We start from the raw sequence: 12,739 nt of genomic DNA on the forward strand, positions 1-12,739 counted from the left end.
AACAACTTGGGTATGTGGGTCTACTTTTTCAACTGTAAATGTTGAAAGACCTAAAGATAGATCCCAGATTTCCATTTGAATTGAGGTGAGTTTTAAGAATGCTTAATACAGTGAAGAATGTAAAATACCTCTGATAATTGTATTAATTTTGTGTTGAAATGATTCTTCAGGAATAATGGGTTAGATGTCTTGTTAAATTTGAAATTTCTTGACTTGGAGTATGTTTCAGGGGTACAACCCTTGCTTGGCATGCTTGAGACTCCAGGTTTGGTCCCCAGGACCACAAAAGAGAATGGAACCTAAAATTCCACCTGTGTCACTTTATTTTATTTATTTTTTAGTTGACGATAGGATTGACAATGATATACACAATGGCCAATATCATGGTTCTACTGGATCACCCTGCTCTAGGTAGTGACCCCTTGGAGTGTGTGCAGAGGGGAGTGAAGAAGCCAGGAAGGCTGAGGGAGTGCTTCTGAGTGGTCCGATGATACCAGGCTGCTTGGGTGTGACTTATGGATGTGGTGAGACACCTTCTGGTGTCATCACGAGCTTTGCTACACTCTGTCTATAGCCCTGAAGCTGAAACTCATTCCTATGGGATGCAAGGGAAAGCAGAGAACCTGGTGTGGTAAAGACAGTGGTCATTTAGTTGGTACCAAGTACTTTAAGTAACTGACATACTAGAAAGACCCTGAATGAACCAGGTGTGGTGGCACATGCTTGTAATCCCAGTGGCTGGGGAGGCTGAGGCAGGAGAATTGCAGGTTTGAAGCCAGTCTCAGCAATATAGTGAGACATACAATACAAGCAACTTAGCAAGATTCTGTCTCAAAAAAAAAAAGGGGGGGGGCTGGGGATAGCTCAGTGGTTAAGCACCCCTAGGTTCAATCCTTGGTCCAAAACAAAAACAAAAACAACAAAAACAAAACAGAAACAACCCTGAATGAGGTAATGAAGTGATGAAGTGCCTGGAAAACAAGCTCACTACAGAACAGAACATCCATTCAAGAACATCCAGTGTGTGGTTCCACCTAAGTTTCCCCTAAGTCCCAGTCAGCCCTCTTACCCAGAGTCCAGAGTCTCAGAGTAGCCACCGTCACAGGCATGGGCAGCACCTTGCCACCCTCCAGGCCCCCTACTCTTGATCTTAGAGTATAAGATCCCATCTTTGAATACCTTACATGCTTAGAAATACAGTCATGAATATAAGTGTGAACCCACGCCCTCTGGGCGCCTTGGCTTCCTTGACTAATCTGTCCTCCATGCCGCCCTGAGCATGGCTATTTTTTGGTCTTGTCTGTCTTGCTCACTGCACAGGTGATTCATGAGCTATTTTAGGTGATATTTGAGTCAAGGGAACACATGGTCTAGGAGAAGTCTGGGGACAGCTGTGCTGTGAAACACAAAGGCAGCAACTACATAAGCCAACGGTCTGTGCATGGATGCTTTTCAGCCTGCAGCCATTTTGTTCTAGGAATGTGTACTGAGCCTCAAGCACTGTGCCAGGATATCACTGGGAAAGTTACATTGTTGTTTGTTACATAGGAAATCTAACACCAGGGGCTCATGAAACCCACAGTGATATGAACAGAAGAATGTTGTTTAGCCACCAGAGATTAACTTAAGGTTTGAAATGGGGAGCAGAAATGAAGTTTCACTTTACACATTGCTATGTGGCAGAGCTTTGTGTATTTCAGTCTTCTTTGTTGCCATCACCATGTACTTCTTTAATTTTTAAAAACGGTCTTACAATTGCCAAGTGGTAAAATGATAATCACAATCGAAGTTAAAAAAAAAAAAAAAAAAGAAAGTAGGCCCAAATCTTCACCATGTAGGTCTAGGGTTTGACTTCCTTAACAAGACTCCTAAAAGTAAAATCAAGAATCAATAAATGGGATGATTAAAATTAAAAAGTTTGTTCTCAGCAAAGGAAACAATCAATAATGTGAGGAGAGAACCTATATATTGGGAGAAAACCTTTGCCACATGCACCTCTGATAAAGCATTAATCTCTAGGATATATAAAGAACTCAAAAAACTTAATACCAAAAAAAAAAAAAAAAAACCCCACAAATAACCCAATCAATAAATGGGCTAAGGAATTGAACAGACACTTCACAGAAGAAGAAATACAATCGATCAACAAATACATGAAAAAGTGCTCAACATCTCTAGCAATTAGAGAAATGCAAATCAAAACTACATTGAGATTTCATCTCACTCCTGTCAGAATGGCAATCATCAAGAATATAGGCAACAATAAATATTGGCGAGGATGTGGGGAAAAAGGTATGCTCATACATTGCTGGTGGGACTGCAAATTGGTGCAACCACTATGAAAAGCAGTATGGAGATTCCTCAGAAAACTGTGAGTGAAACCATCATTTGATATCCCACTGCTTGGTTTATACCCAAAGGACTAAAAATCAGCATACTCTAGTGATGCAGCCACATCAGAGTTTACAGCAGCTCAATTCACAATAGCTAGACTATGGAACCAACCTAAGTGTTCCTCAAAAGATGAATGGATAAAGAAACTGGTAAATATACTCAATGGAATATTACTCAGCTTTAAAGAAGAATGAAATTATGGCATTTGCCAGCAAATGGATGGAGTTGGTGAATATTATGTTAAGCGAAATAAGCCAATCCCACAAAACCAAAGGCCGAATGTTTTCTCTAATATGAGGATGCTAATTCACAATAAGTTGGAGGGCACTATAGAAGAATAGCGCTACCTTGGGTTAGGTAGAGGGAAGTGAAGGGAGAGGAAGGGAGGGGATGTGGGGATAGGAAAGACAGTAGAATGAAATAGACATTATTACTTTATGTATATATGTAATTGCATGACCAATATGATTCTACAACATGTACACAGAAAAATGAGAAATTATATCCCATCTATGTATGATACATCAAAATGCATAAATGCATTCTACTGTCATGTATAACTAATTAAAACAAATTAAAAAAATTGGATGATGGGCCAGGTGTAGTAGCGCATGCCTGTGATCCCAGTGGCTTGGGAGGTAGAGGCAGGAGGATCACGAGTTCAAAGCCAGACTTAGCAACTGCAAGGCACTAAGCAACTCAGTGAGAACCTGTCTTTAAACAAAATACAAAATAGAATTGGGGTTGTGGCTCAGTGTGAGAGTGACCCTGAGTTCAATCCCCAGTAGTCCTCCTTCCACCCACCCAAAAAATTAATCGGAAGATGCCCAAGGAGACTGCAGACTGGCCAGAGTCGGTGCACATTTACCTATCTGCCAGGTGGAGGGATTAAAGGGGTAGGGATGTATCTGTGGTTTCTTGACTTGGAGCTGGCCTCTGGCCCTCCAGGGCTGCCTAACTCCAGTCCCCTGCTCCTTGGCTCCACCACTTCCAGCCTCCCAAGTCCCTGGTCCCCAGAGTACTCAGGTGCCGTTGTCCCTGGCTCCCTCCCCCTGAACTCCCAGAGTTTGCACATCCTTGGTCCTTGTATGCCCTCTCTCTAGTTCTGCCTTCTTTCCAAGTCTGTTGCCTCTATTTCTTTTACTTCCTTCCTCTCTTTCTTTCATTTTTTTAATACTGGGGATTAAACTCAGGGATGTTCTACCACTGAGCTACATCCCCAATCCCATTGATTGATTGATTGATGATTGATTGATTGAAACAGCATCTCACTAAGTTGCTAAGGCTGGCCTAGAACTTGAAATCCTCTTGCTTCAGGCTCCTAGGTAGCTGGGATTACTGGGATTACTGGCGTGTGACACTTCCATTAGGCCCCACCTCTTAAAAGTTGTGACTACCTCCCAATATCACCACATCGGGGAACAAGCTTTTAGGACATGGGCCTTTGGTGGACATTGCAGATCCAAACCATAGTATCCAGCCTACAGAGCTGAGCCAAGAGAATGAGTAGTACAGCTTCCCCAGGAAGACCTTGGGCACAATGGCAAAAGGACCTCCTGGTTCCCCTTTGATATTCAGACCTGTGAATCTACACGCAGCACCATGGAAAATGCACATTGTATTCTGGAGGAGGTCCTTTGCCCCTGAGAGTCACCCTAAAATGGGTTCTTCAGCAGAAAAAGAACCAGAGATTAGTTCATGCAATGACAGACTGGCAAGTTCAAAGTCTGTGGGATGTGTCAGAAGGCTGGAGACTCAGGAAGAGCCCATGTTCCAGCTCAAGGTTGAGGGTTGTGTGCTGAAGGATTCTTTCCTTCTTGTGGGGGTCAAATTTTTGTTCTATTCAGCCTTCCAACTAATTGGGTGAGGTCTGCCCATGTCATGGGAAGAAATTTGCTTTATTCAAAGTCCACTGATTTATTTTTGGTGCTGGGAATAAACCCAGGGTCTCACACCTGCTAGGCAAGTGCTCTATCACTGAGCCACATCCCTAGCCTAGTCCAGCAATTTAAGTGTTAATCTCATCTCAAAACCTTACTGCAGAAAGAATAAGAGCTAGAGATAACTTAGTGATATTATGCTTGCCTAGCATGCACGAGGCTCTGGATTTGAAACTCAGCATCTCAAAAAATAAGGAAATAAAAAAAAAAAGGTTAACAGAGGCATTCACAGTAATGTTTGACCACATATCTGAACATTGTGACACAGCCAAGGTGACACATGTAATTAGTTATCCCATGCACAAATTCCCTTACCATATAAGGTGATATTTTCAGACTCTAAGGATTAGGTATGAACATCCTTGAGGCCATTATTTTGTTCCCCACACTGGTTTTCTCTTCCTCTTTTTCATTAAAATCCAAATATTCATCTTTTCCTTCAGCATCGGTGACAACAAAATCAACAGTGAGTACAGCACTGTTGCAAGTTTCCATAGGTCTCTTCCTTTAGATAGTCTTTCTGGGGCACATAGACAGCACCTGGGAGCCCCACAGTCTTAATAAAACAGTTTTTTGCTCCAATGTCACGTGGGAAGGGGTTTCCTGCTTGCCTCCCGAAGTCCCCACTAGTCTTTTAGCTAAGTGCTCTGTTTTCTTTCAGCAGAAGGAAAACACTTTCTTGAAAGGACACCTCCAAACTCCCATTGTACTAATCAGATTCCAAAGTACTTGTCTTTCTTTGTAGACCTGGGTGGGGCCAGGCATATGATGTCTTTATTGCCATACTCAGGCATAAAACACATACTTCCCAGACGCTTATAGCAGGTGTGTGTGTGTGTGTGTGTGTGTGTTTTCAAATACCAGGGATTGAACCTAGGGGCTCTTAATCACCAAGTCAGATCCCTAGCCCTTTTTTATATTTTATTAGAGACAATCTTTCTGAGTTCTTAGGGCCTTGCTAAATTGCTGAAGCTGGCTTTGAACTTGAGATCCTCCTGCCTCAGCCTCCCAATTTGCTGGGATTACAGGTATGTACCACTGTGCTCCACATACCAGGTGTTTTTATTGTTGCATTTGGCCTCACTAAAGATTTAAGAAATAAAGAATGTGTTTAGGGCCACAAACTGGCCCTGGTGCTATTACCGACCCTTTACACATGTCACCTGGTTGGAGTAGGGTCAGCAAAGTTAGGGTCAGGTTGCATGTAGTGAAAATGAGGTTATGCTCTGGGAAATAGCTGTGCTAATTTTGTCCACCTGGGGTCAATGAGTTTCTGCCTGAACATACAATCACACATGCCTCATATTTGTGCACTCTTACATGACATACCACATTTACAGACATTCTCCCTACATACATATCACAATCACACACTCCACATACAACACACACAAACATCCACTCATTCACCCATACCTATACACCATACACACACATCATAGACTTTTAACATGTGCATACAAATCACATGTATGTAGCACACATGTAAGAAGCACACAACACCCACATGTATGCACACACATAAAACATACACACTCAAACTGTTATCACACACACATGTACAGAAATGACAACAGCAGAAAGAACATAAATTAAAGATTAACTTAAGTCTTTCCAGATACAATACCCAAAGGACTTAAAATCAGCATACTCTATTGATGCTGCCACACCAACATTTACAGCAGTTCAATTTACAATAGCTAAACTATGGAACAAGCTTAGATGCCCTTCAACAGATAAATGGATAAAGAAAATGTGGCATGTATACACAATTGAATATTACTCAGACATAAAGAGAAACTAATTATGGCATTTGCCACTAAATGAATGGGACTGGAGAATATCACACTAAGTGAAATAAGCCAATTCCAAAAAGCCAAAGGCTGAATGTTCTCTCTGATATGCAGATGCTAACTCTCAATAAGGTGGGGAGGTAGGGAAGAATAGAAGTACTCTGGATTACACAAAGGGGAGTGAAGGGAAGGGAGAGGGAATGGGAATAGAAAAGATAGTAGAATGAATTGGACATTATTTCCTATGTACATATATGAATACATGACCAATGTAATTTCACATGGTGCACAACAAGAAGAATGGGAAGTTGTTCTCCATGTATGTATAATATGTCAAAATACATTATACTGGCATATATAACTAAAAATGACAAATAAAAATATCTTTCCAGATCCATAAAGGACCACAGATGACATTTTGGTGTATCTATCTAAAAACATTTTTCTGAGATTTTATAAAAATTAAATCAAGTGAAAGTAAACTTGCCTTGTTCACTTTAAAAGGAATGAATAAGCAGAATGTGGCATATATGAACAATGGATTATTATTCAGGTTAGTCCCAGGAGATCCCATACAGTCATTCATACTGTACTTGGACACTGAGTAGGTGCCCCATTTGGGCCCACAGCTGTGGTTGACCTCCCTACAGCTTTCAGACATTGATAGGCACTCCCCTACTACTAGGCATGCTGTCCCAAGCCAAGAGAAAAAGGTCAAGTCAAATATAAGGGAATATCCATTGAATCAACAGCAGACTTCTCAGTAGTAGAAACTTTAAGGGCCAGGAGAGAATGGGATGTCCTGAAAGATAAAAACCCCTGCAAACTAAGAATTCAATACCAGAATATCCTTCAGAAATTAAGAAGAAATGAAGACTTCTCAAAACAAACAAAAATGGAGAGAATTATTTGTTGAGAGCCACAGCTGAAGGGGCCCCAGCAAACTTCCAGCTGCCAGCTGATTGGCTCCTCTGCAGTGATGCTCATTGGGTTGTTTCCCCGCCCTTTCAGACCAGGAGCTGCTCACTGGGGGGAATTTTTTTGGCTCCACCCACGCAACCCAGCCAATGGGCCTCAAGAGCAGGAGGAGTGGGGGAGGTTGAGAGGCTTGTGGGAAGCCAGTGGTGGCAGTTGGGCTCTGAAGGTTTTCCTGAAGAGCTGTGTGGTTTGGCGTGTGTGCTCTGAAAATAAAGTTCGTTTCTTTTGACAAGTGGCTCCTGAATTGTGCCCAGCCAGACTGCAGCAATTATTCTCTACCAGGTTGGCCCTACAAGAAATGATTAAGGGAGTCCTATACTAGAAACAAAAGAATATAAGTACCATCATGAAAACACAGGAAAGCATACAACTCAACAACAGCAAGATGTATGAAAGAGAATGAGAAGAGAATCAAAACTTACTTTTACAGAAAATCATCATGCAAATTTCATCCATGAAGTTGAATAAAAGAGGAAGAAAGAAAGGATGTACAAGGCAACTAGAAAAAAATGACAATGATAGGAGTAACAGTTAACAGTAATAACCTCAAATACAAAGAGATTAAATTGCCCAGTCAAAAGACATAGATTGAATTGAGTGTAGTGGCACACACCTGTAATTCCAGTAATTCAGAAGACTGAGGCAGAAGGATTGCAAGTTCAAGGCCAGCCTGGGCAACTTAATGGGACCCTTTCTGCAAATAAGAAAGGAGAAGGACTGGGGGATACCTCAGTGAGAACACATGCCTAGTATGCAGGAAGTCCTGGTTTGATTTTGAGAAACACACATATACACACATACATACACACAAATATAGATTGGCTGAATGGAAAAACAAACTAGACCTGGAGATATGCTGCCTTCAAGAATCTCTGTTGACCAGTAAAGGTATGCATAGATTGAAAGTGAAAAGATGAAAAAAGACAATCATGCCAACAGAAAATGAAAATCAGCAGAAGTAGTTACACTTACTCCAGATGAAATACATAAAATACACAAAGAGACAAAAAGATTATTTTTTAATGATTAAAGGGTAAATTCAACTAGAGTTGAATAGTTGCAATACACATGCACTCAATGCTAGAGCACCCAATTAAATAAATCAAACATTATTAGGAGAGATAGACTTAATACAATAATATATATTATTGTATTAAAAAATATATATTTTTTGGTACTGGGTAATGAACCCATGGCTTTGCATTTGCAGAGCAAGTGTCCTACCACTGAGCTACATCCCCAGTTCTTCTTATTTCATTTTGAGACAGGGTCTCACTAAATTGTGCAGGCTGGTCTCAAACTTGCGATCTTCTTGTTTCAGCCCTCCAAGTGGCTGGGATTACAGGTGTGCACTACCACATTTACCTAGAATTTAATACAGTAAAATTTGGGGACTTCAACACCTCACTTTTGTCAATGGACAGATCATCCAGACCAACGGAAACAAAACAAAACAAAACAACAACACAAAACAAAGAACCATTGGAATTATACTATAGTCCAAATGGAATTTACAGAACATTTCATCCAACAGCTGCAGAATATGCATTCTTTTCATCAGCATATGTAATAGTCTCTAGAATAGAACATACAGTATGGCATAAAATAAGTCTCAATGAATTAAAAATGAATTTTTTTTCTCATCACAATTGAATAAAACTAGAAATCAACAAGAGGAATTTTAGAAATTGTACAAATACATGGAAATTTAAAAATTTCTTTTTAATGACAAATGAATTGGTGAAGAAATCAAAAGGAAAATAAAAAATATTCTTGACACAAATAAAATGAAACACAACATGCCACAACCTATGAGATACAACAAAAGCAGTACTAAGGGGAAAGTTTATAAACTTACAAAAGATTACAAATAAGGAGACAAATTATGTAACTCAGGGACCTAGAAAAGAAATAACAAACCAAACCAAAATTAGTAGAAGAAAAGGAATAACAAAGATTAGAACAGAAAACAAAACAAAAACAAAATAGAGATTAAAAAATACAAAAGATCAATGAAACAGAGTTGTTTTTTTAAAAAGATAAACAATAGAGAAGTTTTTAGTTAGACTAACAAGAAAAAAGGAAAGACCCCAATAAATAAAATCAGAGATGAGAAAGGAGGCATTACAACAGATACTGCAGTGCATGCCTGTAATTTTGGCTGCTTGGGAGGCTGAGGTGGGAGGATTGCAAGGTAGAGGCCAGTCTGGGTAACTTTGTGAGATATTTTTTCAAAATAAAATTAAAAAAGAAGGGCTGGAAATGTAGCTCAGAGGTAGAATGCCCCTGAGTTCAATTCCCAGTACCGCAAACCCAACAAACAACCAAAAGATCATTAGGGACTACTATGAACAGCCATACACCAACAGATTAGAAAACCTAGAAGAAATAGTTAAATTTATGAGCCCATCTAACCTACTAAAATTGAAGCATGATATCAGAAAACCTGGACAGATCAGTAACAAGTAATGAGATTGAATCAATAGAAGAAAGTCTCCTAACAAAGCAGAGCCTAGGACTGGATGGTTTCACTGCTGAATTTTACCAAACTTTAAAAGAAGAACTAATACCAATTTTTCTCAAACTATTTCCAAATATTGAAAAGGAGGGAACCCTTCTAAAATTATTTTATGGGGCCAGTATTACCTGGATAGTAAAACCAGACAAGGGCACAACAATCACACAAAAAACTACAGACCAGTATCCCTGATGAATGTAGATGCAAAAATTCTTAACAAGATACTAAAAAAATTGAATTCAATAGCACATTGAAAATATTATATACCAGGATCAAGTAGAATATAGACACCTATATCACATCAACAGAACAAAAGATCAAAACCATAGGATCACATCAAAAGATGCAGAAAAGGCATTTGCTAATATTTTTTAGCTTCATGCTAAAAAAACCTTGAGAAATTAGTTATAGAAGAAATATACCACAACACAATAAGGGATACATTTGATGACCCATAGCCTATATCACACGGAATGGAAAGATATCATTTTCTTTTCTTTTTTAAAAAATATTTCTTAGTCGTAGGTGGACACAATACCTTCTTTATTTTATTTTATTTTTATGTGGTGCTGAGGATCGAACCCAGTGCCTCACGCAAGCCAGGTGAGCACTTTCCCTCTGAGCCACAACCCCAGCCTTGAAATAATTTTCTTTAAGATAAGGGACAAGATAAGGATGTCCAGTTCACCACTCTTATTCAATATAATATTGGAAGTTTTAGCCAGAGCAATGAGACAAGAGAAAGAAATAAAGAGTAGTCAAACTACTCTTTAGGAGGAAGTCAAATTATTCCTATTTGCAAATGGCACAACTTTATGCACAGAAAAATGTTAAGATGAATTCATTAGGGTTGCAGGATACAAAACCAATATAGAGAAATCAGAAACATTTTTATAATCAATTACAAACTTTCTGAGAAAGAAATCATGAAATTAAACCAACTCATGATATCTCCAAAAAATACCTGGGAATAAATTTAACCAAGAAAATGAATGACAATTACAAAACATGAATGAAAGGAATTGAAGAGGACACACACACACTCAAAATGTTCAATGTTCATGGAATGGAAGTGGTCTACAAACTCAATGCAATTCCTATTAAATACCAAAAACATTCTTTACAGAAATAGAAAAACACTCTTAATACTTGTAAAAAACTACAAAAGTCCCTAAATACAAAGTTGGAGGCACTACAATACCCGGCTTTCAAACATATAACAAAGTGGTAGTAAGCAAAACAGCAAGGCACTGGCACAAAAACAGACACACAGACCAATAGAATAGAACTGAGAACCCAGAAATAAATCCACTTAATTACAGCCAACTGATTTTCAACAAAGGCAACAAGACTATAGAAAAGTCAGTCTTCTCAAGTAAATAGTGCTGGGAAAACTAGATTTCTATATGCAGAAGAAAGACACTAGATCTTTATCTCTCATATATAAAAATCAACTAAAAATAGATGGAAAACTTAAATGTAAGAACTGAAACTATGAAACTATATAGAACAAATATAGGGGAAAATGCTCTGGACATTGGGCAAATTATTTTTTGGCTATGACTCCAAAAGCACAGGAAACAAAAAGCACCAGAAGAGATTACATCAAGGGCTGGGACTGTGGCTCAGTGGTAGTGCACTTGCCTTGCATGTGTGAGATGGGTTTGAGTCTCAGCACCAAGTATAAATAAATAAAATAAAGATCTACCAACAACTAAGGGGAAAATATTTAAAAAATAGATTACATCAAACTAAAAAACTTCTATAGAGCAAAGGAAACACTCAGTAGAGTGAAGAGACAACCTACAGAATAGAAAAAAAAATGTTTGCAAACTATTCATCTGATAAGGGATTAATTTCCAGACATTTAAGGTACTTAAATAAATCAACATCAAAAAGTAAATAATCCAGTCAAAAGTAGGCTAATGACCTACATACACATTTCTCAAAAGAAGATGTACAAATGGCCAATAAGTAGGTGAAAAAATGCTCAACACCACTAATCTTCAGTAAAACGTAGATCAAAACCACAATGAGATATTGTCTCACTCCAATCAGAATAACTATAATCAAAAAGATGAAAAATAAAAAGTCCTGGTGAGGATGCAGAGAAAGGGGAACTCTTGTGCACTGTTGATGAAAATGGAAATTAGTACAGGCATTATGAAAAAAATGGAGGTCCTCTAAAACTAAAAATAGAACTACCATATGATCTAGCAATCCCTTTACTGAGGATATGTCCAAAAGGAATTAATTAAAATCAGTGTGTTGAAGAGACATCTATACTCATAATGTTTATTGCAGCACTATTTGCAATAGTCAAGATATGGAATCAATCTAATTGTACATGGATGTATGAATGTATAAAGAAAATGTGGAATACATACACAATGAAATATTATTTAACCATAAAATTCTATCATTTGTAGCAAAATGGATGGAACTGAAGGACATTATGCTAAGTGAAATATGTTAGGCATAGAAAGGTAGAAGTTAAAAAGTTGACCTCAAAGTAGAGAAAAGAGCAATGGTTACAAGAGTCTGGGAAAGATGCTGGGCAGGAAGAGATTGAAAGAGGAGAGTTAACAAGTATAGGGGTGCAGTTGCATAGGAGGGCTAACTTCTAATGTTCTTTGGCACAGGAGGATAACTATGGTTGACAACAACTAGTAAAGAGAATTTTGAATGTTCCCAACACAAAGAAATGATATATGTCTTAGGTGACAGAGACTCCAATTACCATGCTTTGATTACTGCACATTACATACATGTATTGAAATACTACAATGTACCCCATAAACATGCACAATTACTATATGTCAATTAAAAATTAAAATGTGCTGGACATGGTGGTGCATGCTCTTTGGGAGAATGAGGCAAGAAGATGGCAAATTTAAGGTCAGCCTGGGGAACTCAGTGGAGACCCTGTTTCAAAACAAAAATTTTAAAAAATGAATGGGAATGTAGTTCAGTGGTAGAGTGCTTGCTCAGTATGTGGGAAGCCCTGGGTTCATTCCTAGTACTGAGGGGAAAAAAGTGTACACACACACACACACACACACACACACACACACACACACACATATATATATATATATATATATATATATATATAT

Source organism: Marmota flaviventris, chromosome 1 (genome assembly GCF_047511675.1).
Source record: "Marmota flaviventris isolate mMarFla1 chromosome 1, mMarFla1.hap1, whole genome shotgun sequence".
Classification (NCBI taxonomy): domain Eukaryota; kingdom Metazoa; phylum Chordata; class Mammalia; order Rodentia; family Sciuridae; genus Marmota; species Marmota flaviventris.